At 34.3% G+C, this 18,650-nt stretch overlaps 1 pseudogene; it reads right to left on the minus strand.

The window, feature by feature from the left end:
* The window catches only part of LOC139889130 (uncharacterized), a 62,092-nt pseudogene extending 45,773 nt beyond the window's left edge, over nucleotides 1–16,319 (minus strand).
* Nucleotides 16,320–18,650: the final 2,331 nt, after the last annotated feature.

Consider the following 18,650-nt stretch of genomic DNA (forward strand, 5'->3'; position numbering starts at 1 on the left):
GTTTAATAAAAGTATTCTAAGTGGTTGAGCACTTGGTAACCATACTTAACATTTTCACGTCGCATATTCCCTTTAATATGAAATCTTACTACACCGTACCAAGTGTAGTCACAAAACGAAGTACTGTGCAACCGTTGAATACTGGTCGTCCAGTCCGGTTGGGGTTGTCAGGCCCGATAGATCTATCAACAGGATTCGCGTTTACAATACCGCTGTAAATATTAGTTACCAAGCTACAGGGAAGTATGCCAGTGGTACAACTCAACGTAGAACATATTTTTCAGTTACTTGTGTCCATATCGTAAAACATAAAATACATGTATTCTCATCCCGAAATATTTAGAGTTTAAAAGTGGGACTATATACTCACTCTTGTCTTGATGATATATATATTTTGACTCGGTCTTCCGGTTGATATCACGAACCTATCCATATATAATATATCAATATGTTTTCATTTTAAAACAAATGTTATATATATATATACTTGTTATACTTTTAATATTTTGAATATTTCCTTAGTCCGTAGTTAGCATTTCGATGTTAGTAATTCAATTTTAATGGTTCATTTTTAGATGTTTAATATACCCGCAATAAACAAAACCCCCAACGAAATAAATAAAACCCCATCGTATATGTATTGGTCGAGATTAATCTTGACCCATGGTACCGGTGTTGTCAAATGACGTGTTGCGTACATAAAGTACCGGTGTTGTCAAATGACGTGTTGCGTACAATCATGGGATCTTATGATTAATCTTCTCGTGTTGTTTACGGGTGATCCTGAACCATATGAAATTGAATTATGAGTACATATATATAAAATATCATGTTATCTTAGAAGTATGTGATTTTATGTAAATTTTTCCAATGAATCCCGAAGTTGAAAATGTCTAGGATAGCCAATTTTGTTTCGGTCATAGTTTCTTCGTTACAAGTCCGTTTTCGTTGATTCAAATTGCCATCTTCTTGGATCGAGTTCTTCTTTAAGACTATGAACTGTAAATACCTTGGTTTGTATTCAAAATCATACGGCATAAGTGAAAGTTTAGTGAAACATATGAAGTTAAACATTTTGTTACAACAAAATCATTTAATGACCATTTTTCCAAAAATACTTATACTTTGAAAAACCAAGTTTTACCTTGTTAAATTAACATATAAATAAGTTATGTTACATGTCTTGAAGTATTTTAAAAGTTAAGTTAGAAGGATCTATTTAGTTTGCAAACAAGTTTGAAAACATTCAAACTATGTTCTTGTTGTTAAACTTTTGTACCACAAAATAAGATAGCTATATATATATGAATCGAATAAGGTTATGAACATAGATTCTACCTCAAGTTCCTTGGATAAGTTTGCTGTAAAAGAGGAGTAAGAAGCTAGAATCAAAAGGGTGATAGAAGTGTATGAAAGATTGGAAGTAAGTTGGTGTTCTTGGAGGGTTTTCTTGAAGTGTTTTTGTATGGTTTTCTTATGGTGTTTTAGTATGGTTTTTGAAGCTAGATCTTCAAGGTTTCTTGCTGAATGTTTATGGAGGTTAAGAGTGAAGAGAGAGTGTGTGTTTATCTTAAGAAATTTGGAGTTTAAATGAAAGAAAATGATGATACATATATAGCTAAAAAAAACGTGAATGGGGGGCATGGAGACAAAAATTCAAGCTATCATTTTATGTATCTAGTCTTATTTGCATCCAAGTTCAATTACCTAGCCCTCATGGCATGAATAATGGCTGGTTAGGTGGTGATTTTGATGTGTATTTACTATTAGTAAATACGTATAGGAGCTTGGTATGATACGAGTACAAATACTCTAGGTATACGTATAGAAATTTTGTGAAAAATGAAATGAGGATTCAAATATAGCTATCTTTTGTGAATACACTTATATGGTTTTATGTATTTAAGTCTTTAAAAGTGATTAAATACATTACTTATACAATATATGTATAAACATTATATGTCTTAAGTATTTATGTCAAATAACGTTACGTATAGTTATCGTTTTGAAAACTTAAGTTAGTAGTTTCAAAATACACATATAACTTGTTGTTATTAATACAAAATGAGATATTAAAACATTTATTAATCATGTTAAATATGTATATATACATTTATATACACAAACGTATAATTATCATATATTGTATAGTTCGTGATATCATCGGTCAAACTAGACGGTCAAACGTTGTGTAAAACTCTTTTCGGAAATATAAGTCTCGACAATTTGGATTGCTTATCATGTTGGCAAGGTTTAATTTATGTAAATATTAATCTTATAAGTATAGTATGATCGAAAAAGTGCGGGTCGTTACATTACCTCCCCGTTAAATAAATTTCGTCCCGAAATTTTAAAATTGTACCTATTTTGCGTCATCGAGAAACAAGTGTGGATACTTTTGCTTCATCTGATCCTCTCGTTCCCAAGTAAACTCGGGACCTCTTCTAGCATTCCAACGAACCTTAACAATCGGTATATTGCTCTGTTTGAGCTGTTTAACTTCACGGTCCATGATTTCAATTGGTTCTTCGACGAATTGTAGTTTCTCGTCGACATGGATTTCTTCAAGAGGAATGGTGAGGTCTTCCTTTGCAAGACACTTCTTAAGGTTTGAGACGTGAAAGGTATTATGTACTCCGGCGAGTTGTTGAGGTAACTCGAGTCGATAAGCTACCGGTCCAATGCGTTCGATGATCTTAAACGGGCCTACGTACCTTGGGTTCGGTTTACCCCTTTTTCCAAAACGTATCACACCTTTCCAAGGTGACACCTTTAGCATAACCATGTCCCCGACCTGAAACTCTAATGGTTTCCTTCGGACATCGGCGTAGCTCTTTTGGCGACTGCGGGCTGTTTTTAATCTCTCCTTGATTTGCACTATCTTCTCAGTCGTTTCATGTATGATCTCGGGACCAGTTAATTGTCGATCTCCTACTTCATTCCAACAGATAGGAGATCTACACTTCCTTCCATACAATGCTTCGAATGGCGCAGCTCCAATGCTCGCATGATAACTATTATTATACGAGAATTCTGCTAACGGTAGATATTTATCCCATCCGTTTCCAAAATCGATCACACATGCCCTGAGCATGTATTCAAGAGTCTGAATTGTTCTTTCACTCTGCCCGTCGGTCTGCGGATGATATGCGGTACTCATATCCAAACGAGTTCCTAGTGCCTCCTGTAGTGATTGCCAAAACTTTGAGGTAAATCTACTATCACGATCGGATATAATGGAAATAGGTATCCCATGCCTTGAAACAACTTCCTTTATATACAATCGTAATAGTTTCTCCATTCTATCCGTTTCCTTTATAGGCAAGAAATGTGCAGACTTGGTGAGACGATCAACAATCACCCAAATGGTGTCGTATCCCCAGGCAGTCTTTGGTAACTTCGTGATGAAATCCATGGTAATACCATCCCATTTCCATTCTGGGATTTCTGGTTGTTGAAGTAACCCTGACGGCTTTTGGTGTTCTGCTTTAACCTTGGAACAAGTTAAACACTCCCCAACATATGTTGCAACGTCTGTTTTTAAATTAGGCCACCAATAACGTGTCTTAAGATCTTGATACATCTTTCCAACTCCAGGATGTATCGAGTATCTTGTCTTATGTGCCTCGTTCAATATCAACTTTCTTAATCCACCCAACTTCGGTACCCAAATACGATTTGCAAAATACCGAATTCCATCTTCCCGTACAACAAGTTGTTTCTCGTACTTTTTCATTATTTCATTCTTTATGTTTTCTTCATTGAGTGCTTCTCGTTGAACTTCTTTGATTTGTGAGTTGAGATTCATACGAATTTTTATGTTCATTGCTCGAACTCGAATTGGTTCTCGTTCTTTTCTGCTTAAAGCATCAGCCACCACGTTTGCCTTCCCGGGATGATAACGAATTTCACAATCATAGTCGTTTATTAACTCGACCCACCTACGTTGCCTCATGTTCAATTGTTTCTGATCAAAAATATGTTGAAGGCTTTTATGATCAGTAAACACAGTGAATTTAACCCCATACAAGTAGTGTCTCCACATCTTCAATGCAAACACGACTGCTCCCAATTCTAGATCATGCGTCGTATAATTTCGCTCGTGAATCTTCAATTGTCGGGATGCGAATGCAATAACTTTCTTCCGTTGCATAAGAACACAACCAAAACCTTGTCGCGAAGCGTCACAATATATTTCAAAATCATCGTTCCCTTCTGGTAACGATAAAATAGGCGCCGTAGTTAACTTCTTCTTCAGTATTTGAAATGCGTTCTCCTGCTCCGAGGTCCATTCGTATTTCTTCCCTTTTTGCGTTAATGCTGTCAACGGCTTAGCTATTCGGGAAAAATCTTGAATAAACCTTCTATAATAACCGGCTAAACCCAAAAATTGGCGTATCTGTGTTGGTGTCTTAGGAGTCTCCCATTTTTCAATAGCTTCAGTTTTTGCTGGATCAACCTGAATTCCTTCGCTATTAACAACGTGACCAAGAAATTGCACTTCTTTCAACCAGAAAGCACACTTAGAAAATTTAGCATAAAGTTGTTCTTTTCTCAACAACTCCAGTATCAACCTTAAATGCTCTTCATGCTCTTGCTCACTCTTGGAATAGATAAGAATATCATCAATGAAAACGATAACAAACTTATCTAAATACGGACTACAAACTCGATTCATGAGGTCCATGAATACAGCTGGCGCATTCGTCAATCCAAACGGCATAACCAAAAATTCGTAATGACCATAACGTGTCCGAAAAGCAGTTTTCGGAATATCCTCTTCTTTGACGCGTAGTTGATGATAGCCCGATCTTAAGTCGATTTTCGAATAAACACATGATCCTTGCAATTGATCAAATAAGTCATCAATTCTCGGTAGTGGATACCGATTCTTGATAGTTAACTTATTTAATTCACGATAGTCTATACACATCCTAAAAGATCCATCTTTCTTCTTAACAAACAAAATTGGAGCTCCCCACGGTGAAGTACTCGGTCGTATGAATCCACGGTCCAGTAATTCTTTTAACTGACTTTGAAGTTCTTTTAACTCGGACGGTGCAAGTCTATATGGAGCACGAGCCACTGGTGCAGCTCCTGGTACTAAATCTATTTGAAATTCCACCGATCTAAATGGAGGTAATCCCGGCAATTCTTCCGGAAAAACTTCAGGAAAATCTCTTGCCACAGGCACGTCATTGATGCACTTTTCTTTCTTTTCGACTTTATTAACATGTGCTAAAATAGCGTAACATCCCTTTTCTAAACACTTCTTGGCTTTCAAACAGCTAATGAGTTTTAGCTTTGAATTACCCTTCTCTCCATAAATCATCACCGGTATTTTATCCTTACCAGGAATACGAATTGCCTTCTTGGCACAAACAACTTCCGCTCCTATTTTGGACATCCAGTCCATGCCGACTATTACATCAAAACCTCTTAATTCTACGGGTATTAAGTCGATTTTAAACGTTTCTCCGGCTAGATTTATTTCACAATCACGACAAATTTTATCGGCTTTAATTAGTTTACCATTAGCTAACTCAATCAAGTACTTAGCATCTAGAGGTACTGATGAACAATTCAATTTAGTGTAAAAATTTATACACACGTAACTTCTATCGGCGCCAGTATCAAATAAAATAGATGCTGATAAGTTATTAATGGTAAACGTACCCGTAACAAGCTCCGGGTCTTCTCGTGCCTCTCTAGCATTAATAACAAACGCTCTTCCACGTGCAGGTCCGCCATTCTGATTCGGGCACTGGCTCTTATAATGACCTTGTTTTCCACACCCAAAACAAGTAATGTTAGCCAAAGCAGTTCTATTTGCGTTGGTGGCAGGAGTCTTGTTACCATTTGCATTTGTAACGAGAGCCTTACAATCTTCAGCAAGATGTCCCTGTCGATTGCATTTGGTGCACAACACACTACAGTAACCAAAGTGATGTTTGTGACAACGGTTGCATAAAGGACTTTGTCCTTTGTAACCAAAGCCTGAACCGCTACCCGCACCTTTCGGGGTTTCTGGTTTCTTAAAAGATTGCTGTTGGTAACCTCGATCATAATTTCCGTTCCACTTCCTTTTGTTACTCGATACCTTCACCTCAGTAGTGAATGCTTTCTTATCCAGAATGACCTGATCCATTAACTCGTTCGCCATGGTTATAGCTTCATGAATTGTCTTAGGTTTCGACGCCGTAACGTTTGCCTTGACCTTCTTGGGCAAACCACCTTTGTACATTTCAATCTTCCGTGCTTCGGTTGGAACCAATTCAGGACATAGTAAAACCAATTCCATGAATCGCTGATTGTAGTTGGTGATTTCAGTACCAACCACCTTCAAACTTCGTAACTCATCTTCTAACTTAATAACCTCATTCCTTGGACAATACTCGGTGATTATCATCGCTTTGAATTCTTCCCATGGAGTATCATAAGCTACATCTCCTCCTACCGCCTTCACATAATTCTTCCACCATGTGAGTGCACTATCTTGTAAAGTGCACGATGCAAACTTGGTCATGTCTTTTTCATCACAACCACTGATTTTGAACACCGTCTCCATCTTTTCTATCCATCGGGTTAAACCGATCGGTCCTTCTGTTCCACTGAATGATGAGGGCTTGCAAGCTTGAAAAGTTTTGTAAGTGCACCCCACACGAGGATTTGGGTTAACTGCAGCACCTCTTGCAGCCTCGACCCATAACATTCTGTCGTTCACTCGCTGATTGATGAGTTCCTGGATTTCTTGTTCCGTCATTCGGTTCAATCGCGCCATATTCTTCTATAAGAATGAAAAGAAAATAATTATTCACATGGAATATTATAGATGTAGTGTATATTTACAGTACATTATAGCTTATTAATAATATGAACCAGGTATTATTATAAAAGCCTTTTCTTCTTATTAGCGTTTTATAATTATATCTAGGGTAGTACCTACCCGTTAATGTCCATACTTAATAGCTTAGTACAGAATCAATTACTACCATCTAAATAATACTTAACCATGGAAAATTATTGCATTTCACACTTCACTATTTTACATATGCTTATCTTACATCGAACATTAAGCAAACCACACTAATAATATTATACAAAACATTATATGATCCCATGGTTTAATACAGCAGCGCATCGTTTGGTCTATTTTCTAGGACGTTTAGGTTCAAAGAATCGCTTAACGCTTATCCTAGCTGTCTGCCTATATTTTGGCTGTGGGACTGAAGAACTGGATGCCGGGATAGAACGAATAGGAATAGCGGGAATAGGGGTGGTAGTGTCTAGTGGAGTTGGTGCCACATCATCCTCACTAAACTCGGGATTTGAATTTTCTAATTCATTAGCCTTTCGTTTCTTTCCTAGTTCGAACTCGTCTTTTGTAATTTCCTGTATTTCTTCCTCGGGTTCACTTTCCTCCTCGGGTTCACTTTCCTCCTCGGGTTCACTTTCCTCCTCGGGTTCACTTTCCGGTATTTCTATAGTTGGTTCATCCGGAAATTGTGAGTCTTCCCCAAAAATACCACTTTCGTCATCGGATATGTTAATGACTGAAACACAATCTGAAGGTTCTGATTCGGAGTCGCTGAATGTGATAATAAGTTTCGAGCCCGACATCTATCACACAACAACTAACCCATTAGTACTTACATAATATTTACACATAAATTTTAACCAACAGTGATAAGCAATGGTTTTTTTTTTTTTTAAAATCAGACCCGGTCAAAGTCCAGACTTTACTAATGTATCCTAACGACTTCTCGGTTAGACACACTAATGCAAACCTGGTTCGCTAAGACCAACGCTCTGATACCACATGTCATAACCCGTCCTTAACCATAAGAACGCGTTAGATAACGTATGATTTCATTGCGAGGTATTGACCTCTATATGAGACATTTTTGAAAGAAAACTGCATATATTATACATTACAAACCATAACCATTATTTTTGTTACAAGCTTAAGACAATAAAAAGAAGATTAACGTTTAGCGATAATCTTCGACTTACAAACTTTACAAATGATGACAACAACACGGTTTCTAGCATATTTTACAATACAACATCTCGGATATGCAGTTTTATTTTTGACACAAACATGCGTACGCAAGATCCTGGTTAGATCCAACATAATGCAGCGGAAGCTTTAGAAATCACCTGAGAATAGACATGTTTTAAAAGGTCAACATAAAGTTGGTGAGATATAGGTTTAATGCCGGCAGCAATATATATATAGACCACAAGATTTCGTATATAAACAGTTTAATAAAAGTATTCTAAGTGGTTGAGCACTTGGTAACCATACTTAACATTTTCACGTCGCATATTCCCTTTAATATGAAATCTTACTACACCGTACCAAGTGTAGTCACAAAACGAAGTACTGTGCAACCGTTGAATACTGGTCGTCCAGTCCGGTTGGGGTTGTCAGGCCCGATAGATCTATCAACAGGATTCGCGTTTACAATACCGCTGTAAATATTAGTTACCAAGCTACAGGGAAGTATGCCAGTGGTACAACTCAACGTAGAACATATTTTTCAGTTACTTGTGTCCATATCGTAAAACATAAAATACATGTATTCTCATCCCGAAATATTTAGAGTTTAAAAGTGGGACTATATACTCACTCTTGTCTTGATGATATATATATTTTGACTCGGTCTTCCGGTTGATATCACGAACCTATCCATATATAATATATCAATATGTTTTCATTTTAAAACAAATGTTATATATATATATACTTGTTATACTTTTAATATTTTGAATATTTCCTTAGTCCGTAGTTAGCATTTCGATGTTAGTAATTCAATTTTAATGGTTCATTTTTAGATGTTTAATATACCCGCAATAAACAAAACCCCCAACGAAATAAATAAAACCCCATCGTATATGTATTGGTCGAGATTAATCTTGACCCATGGTACCGGTGTTGTCAAATGACGTGTTGCGTACATAAAGTACCGGTGTTGTCAAATGACGTGTTGCGTACAATCATGGGATCTTATGATTAATCTTCTCGTGTTGTTTACGGGTGATCCTGAACCATATGAAATTGAATTATGAGTACATATATATAAAATATCATGTTATCTTAGAAGTATGTGATTTTATGTAAATTTTTCCAATGAATCCCGAAGTTGAAAATGTCTAGGATAGCCAATTTTGTTTCGGTCATAGTTTCTTCGTTACAAGTCCGTTTTCGTTGATTCAAATTGCCATCTTCTTGGATCGAGTTCTTCTTTAAGACTATGAACTGTAAATACCTTGGTTTGTATTCAAAATCATACGGCATAAGTGAAAGTTTAGTGAAACATATGAAGTTAAACATTTTGTTACAACAAAATCATTTAATGACCATTTTTCCAAAAATACTTATACTTTGAAAAACCAAGTTTTACCTTGTTAAATTAACATATAAATAAGTTATGTTACATGTCTTGAAGTATTTTAAAAGTTAAGTTAGAAGGATCTATTTAGTTTGCAAACAAGTTTGAAAACATTCAAACTATGTTCTTGTTGTTAAACTTTTGTACCACAAAATAAGATAGCTATATATATATGAATCGAATAAGGTTATGAACATATATTCTACCTCAAGTTCCTTGGATAAGTTTGCTGTAAAAGAGGAGTAAGAAGCTAGAATCAAAAGGGTGATAGAAGTGTATGAAAGATTGGAAGTAAGTTGGTGTTCTTGGAGGGTTTTCTTGAAGTGTTTTTGTATGGTTTTCTTATGGTGTTTTAGTATGGTTTTTGAAGCTAGATCTTCAAGGTTTCTTGCTGAATGTTTATGGAGGTTAAGAGTGAAGAGAGAGTGTGTGTTTATCTTAAGAAATTTGGAGTTTAAATGAAAGAAAATGATGATACATATATAGCTAAAAAAAACGTGAATGGGGGGCATGGAGACAAAAATTCAAGCTATCATTTTATGTATCTAGTCTTATTTGCATCCAAGTTCAATTACCTAGCCCTCATGGCATGAATAATGGCTGGTTAGGTGGTGATTTTGATGTGTATTTACTATTAGTAAATACGTATAGGAGCTTGGTATGATACGAGTACAAATACTCTAGGTATACGTATAGAAATTTTGTGAAAAATGAAATGAGGATTCAAATATAGCTATCTTTTGTGAATACACTTATATGGTTTTATGTATTTAAGTCTTTAAAAGTGATTAAATACATTACTTATACAATATATGTATAAACATTATATGTCTTAAGTATTTATGTCAAATAACGTTACGTATAGTTATCGTTTTGAAAACTTAAGTTAGTAGTTTCAAAATACACATATAACTTGTTGTTATTAATACAAAATGAGATATTAAAACATTTATTAATCATGTTAAATATGTATATATACATTTATATACACAAACGTATAATTATCATATATTGTATAGTTCGTGATATCATCGGTCAAACTAGACGGTCAAACGTTGTGTAAAACTCTTTTCGGAAATATAAGTCTCGACAATTTGGATTGCTTATCATGTTGGCAAGGTTTAATTTATGTAAATATTAATCTTATAAGTATAGTATGATCGAAAAAGTGCGGGTCGTTACAATAACTCCTATCGGCACCGGTCAAAAATAGGACAAAAGCTAATAGGTTATTGATAGTGAATGTACCTGTAACCAAGTCAGGATCTTCACGGGCATCTCTGGCATTCATGTTGAAGACTCTTCCACGTACTGGCCTGCCATCCTTCTTCTTGTTAGGACATTCATTCTTGAAGTGGCCCTGCTGACCGCACTCAAAACACTTCCTTGGTCCACTTGGGTTTGTCCTCACAGCTAGGGCGGTGATCTTACAATCTCTGCCGATGTGTTCAGTCCTTTTACACTTCTCATACACTACGTTGCAGTATCCAGTGTGATGCTTGTAGCATCTCTTACACTGGGGAAGACTACCTTTGTAGTTAGGGTTAGAGCTAGGGTTCGGGTTAGGATTCCTCCAGTCTCATACCTCTTAGTCGGGTTCTGGTCAAAACTTTTTCCCTTACTTTCGTCCCACTTACGTTTCCCATTACTAGCTCCCGATTCTGATTTCGCCTTCTCTGGCTCTTGGCGGGTAATTTGATTCATCAGGGTGTGTGCCATACGCATAGCTTCTGGGACATTCGCTGGTTTTGATGAAGTGACATTTCCTTGAATGTCCTTGGGGAGTCCCTACAGATACCTCTCCATCCATTTGTACTCCGGAGTAACCATTGTGGGGCACATCAAAGCTAACTCCAAGTACCTTCGATTATAGCCATCAAGGTCAGTTTCTACAACTTTCAGTTCCCAAAATTCCGCTTCCATTTTGTGAATTTTGGTTCTGGGGTAGTACTCCTCGATCATAGCCCTCTTAAACTCCTCCCATGGTGTAGCATAAGCTTCGTCAATTCTCCGAGCCTGGGAGAGCGTATTCCACCAAGTCAAAGCTTCCATTCGGAGCAGTTACTCACACGGAACACAGATTCCAAATTCTCAAACCATCTCGTCAGCCCAATTGGTCCTTCTATTCCACTGAAATTGTGGGGCTTGCAGCTCTGGAATTCCTTGAAAGTACACTCATTCTGGAAGTTCGGGTTAGCCGGTAGAGCTTGGGGGTTGGCATTCGCCATAGCTGCGGCTACTCGAGCGGCTATCATGTGACGACCCGGAGATTTTCGACCAAATTTAAACTTAATCTTTATATGGTTTTGACACAATAAGCAAAGTCTGTAATGTTGAAGTCTCAAAAACTTTTGAACCGTGTTCATATATTCATTACCCTTTTACTATTTCCGACGATTCACGAACAACTGTTTGTAATTAAATATGTATCTATAAATGTATGTATATATATATATATATTAAATTGAAATTATAAAATATAATTTAAGTATTAGAATTAAATATGAAAAATAGAATACAAAAATAATTAGGTGTAAATTTAAAATGAAGCTATATATAAATATATATGATTTCTATGATTTATTATTATTATATGTATATTGTGATATATATAAGATTTATAAATAGTAAATATCCAAGTTATCATATTATGTAAGATTAGATTACATAATTAATAATATATAATACAATTTAAAATATAGTTGTGGTATTAATATTAAAATTTTCATTATCATTTTATTATCATACTTACCATGATTTATTTTAATATTTGTATCATTATTATTAATATTATAATTATAATTATTAATATTAGTATAATTAATATTATTATCATTATTTGTATTATTGGATTTATTTTGATTAATAATATTTTTATTATTATCCTATTATTATAATTATCTGTATTTTGTTTATATTAATATATTTATATGTAATAATTAATAATATTAATATTAATTATAAATAAAATTATATACAGCATACAAAGTGGTTATGCATCACAATCGACTGTTTGATATTTTTGTTTATGTCTCTACTTTGGTACGAATCAATTATTAAATCAGATAGGATCCAAACTTTGTAAATTATCATGATACCCTTTTATATTTTTTTATTTACTCCCTGTCTGTGTTTGATTAATGATACACCTAAAATTTTTATACAACTCAAATTCACTCAAGTTTTTAAAAGAACCATTCGGTTTCTCCCTTTATCATATTATCACTTACAATGGTTTTCCTTTTAATTTGGCGAATTAAAACAAAAATAATGAAGGTAAAAACCATTCTCTCTGTATTTGCACAAGAACATCAAAAATTAAATTTTAATCGTTTTTTAAAAATCTAAAAGTGTAGAATTGTTAAAAAAATCTATCACTTAAACTTTCTTCAAAGTTTCAATTGCAAATTTTTAGTATCAAGCCCGAATTTACGAGTCAAAGTTTGAATTGAAAAAGTCAAAGAATCTGTTCCTGAACAAATTCAAAATCTATGTTATGATTTACGTTCAATTAACGATTTCAAAAGTTTATAAACAAGATTTCAAACCTACTTCATGTTATAATCATCTCCTGAAACATTCTAAAATTCATAATCAATATTATTTTTTTTGGTTTTACAACAGCGGCGAAGCATATCTATTATTTTTTTTATTTTTTATTTATATTATGTCTATTGAATTAATCTTCCAAGCATAGGTCAGTTTAATTAAATACAAATCTCTTAAATCTTGTTTGAAATTTCGTTTGTTGATTTTTTTTGGGATTTTTTTTGATCGAGCCAGTTTTAAGGTGAGGGAGAGAAAAGAAACTGAAATAATGACGGGTTATATAATTTAAAGGGAAGATTAAAACAGAAAAGATTAATTGGTTTGATGGTCATGGGTGTTATGTGTGTTGGTTAGCAAGGGGTCTCGGGTTCGAGGTTGAGCAACGACAGTTTTTTTAAACTTGTTTAAAGGTAGCCATTTCTATTATTATTATTATTATCATTGTTATATTATGATTATTATTATCATTTTAGATATCATTATTAATATTATGATGACAATTACAAAAATGAATAATATTCTTATTATTGTTTAATTAGGTATTGTTATAACTATGATACTACAATCTATTATTATTATCATTAAATATTAGCGTTATCATTATTACTACTAGTATTAAAATATGAATTAATATGATTATGATTATTATTATTATTATTATTAATATTTTCATTATTATTATTAAGTACTATTATTGTAGTATGGAATTAACATTTGACATTAAATATTAGTATTAACATATAATTATTGAAATTCTATAAAAACTATCATTACTATCATTTTTGTACATTATTATTATTATTATCAGTATTTTCTATATCATTATTATTAAAGTTTTAATAATGTTGATAAGGTTATCAATACAAAAATAAAGACTATTTATATAAAAATATATTCAATACACATAACTTAACTATATTAATAATTCTATATATAAAATGAAAATATATAATTAAATAATAAAACTTATAAATTATTAGATATAACAATTACATCACTAATAATAACATATAAATTTATTCGATTACGATTTTATGTATTAATATACATACAAATGATATAGGTTCGTGAATTCGAGGCCAACCCTGCATTGCTTAGTTTATCTAATGTTGTCATATGTATTTTTATTACAAAATACATTAGGTGAGTTTCATTTACTCCCTTTTTACTCTTTATGTTTTTGGGCTGAGAATACATGCAAATGCTTTATGAACTGTTTTACAATATTTATATGCGTGAGTTTCATTTGCCCTTTTCACTCTTTACATTTTTGGGCTAAGAATACATGCAAATGCTTTATTAACTGTTTTACAATATTTATATGCGTGAGTTTTCATTATTCCCTTTTTAATGCTTTTACAATATATATTTTTGGGACTGAGAATGCATGCGCTTTTATAAATGTTTTACGAAATAGACACAAGTAATCGAAACTACATTATATGGTTGAATGATCGAAATCGAATATGCTCCTTTTTATTAAGTCTGGTAATCTAAGAATTAGGGAACAGACACCCTAATTGACGCGAATCCTAAAGATAGATCTATCGGGCCCAACAAGCCCCATCCAAAGTACTGGATGCTTTAGTACTTCGAAATTTATATCATGTTCGAAGGAGGATCCCGGAATGATGGGGATATTCTTATATACATATTGTGAATGTCGATTACCAGGTGTTAAATCCATATGAATGATATTTTGTCTCTATGCACGGGACGTATGTTTATGAGAAATAGAAATATGAAATCTTGTGGTCTATTAAAATGATGGAAATGATTATTTATGTTAAACTAATGAACTCACCAACCTTTTGGTTGACACTTTAAAGCATGTTTATCCTCAGGTATGAAAGAAATCTTCCGCTGTGCATTTGCTAACTTTAAAGATATTACTTGGAGTCATTCATTACATATTTCAAAAGACGTTACATACGAGTCGTCGAGTTCATCAAGATTATTATTAAGATAATTATAATTTGATATACTATGAAATGGTATGCATATCGTCAATTTTCGATGTAAGGAAGTTTGTCTTTTCTGAACGAATGTAATGTTTGTAAAATGTATCATATAGAGGTCAAGTACCTAGCGATGTAACCAACTATTGGAAATCGTTTGTAATCGATGTGGACTTTATCCAGATGGATTAGGACGGGTCCTTTCATATCATCTCCTCACACTGTGCTGCGGTGGGGATTTCTTTTGGACCTCTTCCGTTAGCCATCGATCTTCCAAACAAAAATTTTGACTTAAGTCAAAATCCATTAACCAACAATGTCACGGCATACGGTAAACAACATGGAAGCAACACAGTACACGATAACTAAGCATGGCAACAAGCAGTGGGTAGCACAAAAGCCAATATGTAATAAAATGCCGTACAATAGATCAACAACAATAGTTCCATTCATAATAAGAAAATTGCATACAATAGCATAAGGTTCATACAATACATAAATGAAAAACAGGAAACTACAAACGGAATACATAAAGAAATCTATTACAATAGTCCTAGGGTGACGGTGGGTAAATGATGTCCATCAGGTGGGACATCTGGTCCTCGAGGTCAGTTACCCGAGCACGGAGGGCATTCACTTCCCTCGTCAATTCCTCGACGATAGGAGATGCTGGTGGGGCAGGTGGTGCAGATGGTGCAGATGGTGCCTATGGTGCATATGGTCCAGATAATGCGGTTGTAGTACTAGAAGTAAACGGCATTGAGCGGGCGACCTTACGCACAAATGGATCGGCAGGATACGGTACAACCCTTTTACGGGCGGTGACCCTAACTAACTGTCCATGCACGTTCACGAACCTCTTTCCTCCATTAACCCCTAAAATAACAGTACCATCGAAGCGGTACCGCTTCTTTGGTGGGGTAGAGGGTGGCTGCACGGGCTCCTCCTCGAAGTCCTCCTCAGAATCCTCCTCGAAATCCTCCTCACTGGTGTCATCGGATGATGATCCGTCTGAATCGTCGAAAGGTAGTGCGGGTACGTCACGGGCGGGAGAAAGCATCTGGAGGCTGGTCATAAGTCGATATCTGCCAGGTGTAATTGGTATGACACGTCCGTCAGCGGTGCATCTAGCCCAATGTCTATGCTCGTTACGAAAGGGACCGTCTCCGTTTCCCCCAGGGATCACAGTACCATCGGAATGGTGCTGTGGCCGAGGGAGTCTAGGGCTGGGTGATGCTGGAATCTCCTCAGGATCCTCGTCTCCATCTGAAGCATCCATCAGGTCAAGCGCGTGTCCACTATCTCCGGAAGATGAATCGCTAGAGTCGCCGAAGGATACTGGTGAGTCAGCAACAATAGTAGGCGAGGTAGCAGATGTATCTGAGTCACTCTCAAATTCAAAGGTCATGGGTGGCATGTCTGACATATGAACAAGGAAAAATAACTTTTTCCATGTCAGTAAGACATATAGCAAGCACGTAATTAGGCACTACAACATCCTAGTACTATATAGCATGGCAATCGTAACAGTATTAAACAAAAGTAACATGCAATCAAAGACAGATAGTAGCATGCAGTAGCGAGAAAGTAGCAGCATACAGCAAGTTCACATAGCTGTAAAGATAAGCAGTAGTAAGCAGTAGTAGTAAGCAGTAGCAAGTAAACGAGTGATAATGCTAAAAACGAACATATATTTCATAGCATTATCCCTCAGAAAGACAAGCTTTTAGTTGTAATTGTTCTATTTACAAGTAATATTCGTTTAAATAATAAAAGGTGAAGACAAAAGACAGATTCGACGAATTGAAGACGCAAATGACCAAAAAGCTAAAAAGTACAAAGTACAATCCAAGTGGTTCAAATTATTGATGAGAAACGTCCAAAAAATTACAAGAGTATAAGCCGTGAAACACAAAGTACAAGATATTAAATCGTACGAAAAGGCGTTCGAAAATCCGAAACCGAGACATGAAACAACTTTCAGCGCGCGACGCAATGGACCAAAAATTACAAGTCAACTATGCACAAGAATATAATATAATATATAATTAATTATATATATTATTATATATTATAATTATACGCAACTCACTTTTTGGATTTAATCTATGAGCTAGATTTCAGACCTCCGCACTCACAGAGTTTGAAGAAGAAAACCTCCGCACTCGCGGAGCTCAACAGTGAAACATGGGCCTATAAAAGGCCGCGCATTCTGATCGATTCATTACACCTTCTTCTATCTATCTATCTACGATATATTTATATTTTAATTTTAATTTTAATTTAAGTTTAATAATAATAAGGTTATAGTGGCGAATGTTGTAAGTGTGTAATTCGAAATTTTGTCCGTGTAACGCTACGCTATTATTAATCATTGTAAGTAATGTTTAACCTTTTTAAATTAATGTCTCATAGCTAAGTGATTATTATGCTTATTTAAATCGAAGTAATCATGATGTTGGACTAAATATTAAAGACGGGGTTATTGGGCTTTGTACCATAATTGGGGTTTGGACAAAAGACCGACACTTGTGGAAATTGGACTATGGACTATTAATGGGCTTTATATTTGTTTAACTGAATGATAGTTCGTTAATTTAATATAGAGATTTACAATTTAACGTATCTATAAATAACCATATACACTCGATCGGACACGATGGGCGGGATATTTATAAATACTAATAATCGTTCATTTAACCGGACACGGGAATGGATTAATAGTCAATGGACTCATTAAAACATGGGTGAATTATGTACAAAGACACTTGGCGTAATTTTTAACAAAGTATTAAGACCTTGTTACAGTTTAAATCCCCATTTAGTTGAAATATTTGACTTCGGATATAAGGATAATTTGACGAGGACTCTCGCACTTTATATTTATGACTGATGGACTGTTATGGACAAAAACCAGATGGACATATCAAATAATCCAGGACAAAGGACAATTAACCCATGGTAATAAATTAAAATCAACACGTCAAAAATCATGATTACGGAAGTTTAAATAAGCATAATTCCTTTATTTTACATCTTATCGCACTTTTAATTATCGTACTTTTTAATTATCACAATTTTATTTACTGTCATTTTATTTATCGCACTTTTATTTATCGCAATTTTATTTATCGTCATTTACTTTACGATTTAAATTTAGTTATATTTATTTTTAATATTTTACATTAGGTTTTAATTGAGACTTAAGTTTTTAAAATCGACAAACCGGTCATTAAACAGTAAAACCCCCTTTTTAAGTAAATTTTTCTTATTTATATGTTTTATATAAATATTTAAAAAATAATAATTTTAAAATAGTAAAACAAAAATATATATTTTATAAAGTATAAAAGTATTTTTTTTAGATCTTAAAAATATAAGTGTATTTAAATTACTTATTTTAAATTTCGTAAAATTATAAAGTAAAAATTAAAAAAAAATATTAAAACTGAACCTGCGATTTCTGGCCTGTATCTCTTCTGAACCTGCATACTCCGCACTCGCGAAGCTCCTGGGCAGAAAAAATCCGCACTCGCGGAGTATTATTAATTACGGAGTATTATTAATTATTATTAATAATCAACCCTAATTAGGGTTTAATTATTTAATTAGTTTTTAATATTAGTGATAATGCTAAAAACTAACATATATTTCATAGCATTATTCCCCAAGAAAGACAAGCTTTTAGTTGCAATTGTTCTATTTACAAGTGATATTCGTTTAAATATTAAAAGGTGAAGACAAAAGA

This window comes from Rutidosis leptorrhynchoides, chromosome 1, assembly GCF_046630445.1.
Source record: "Rutidosis leptorrhynchoides isolate AG116_Rl617_1_P2 chromosome 1, CSIRO_AGI_Rlap_v1, whole genome shotgun sequence".
NCBI lineage: Eukaryota > Viridiplantae > Streptophyta > Magnoliopsida > Asterales > Asteraceae > Rutidosis > Rutidosis leptorrhynchoides.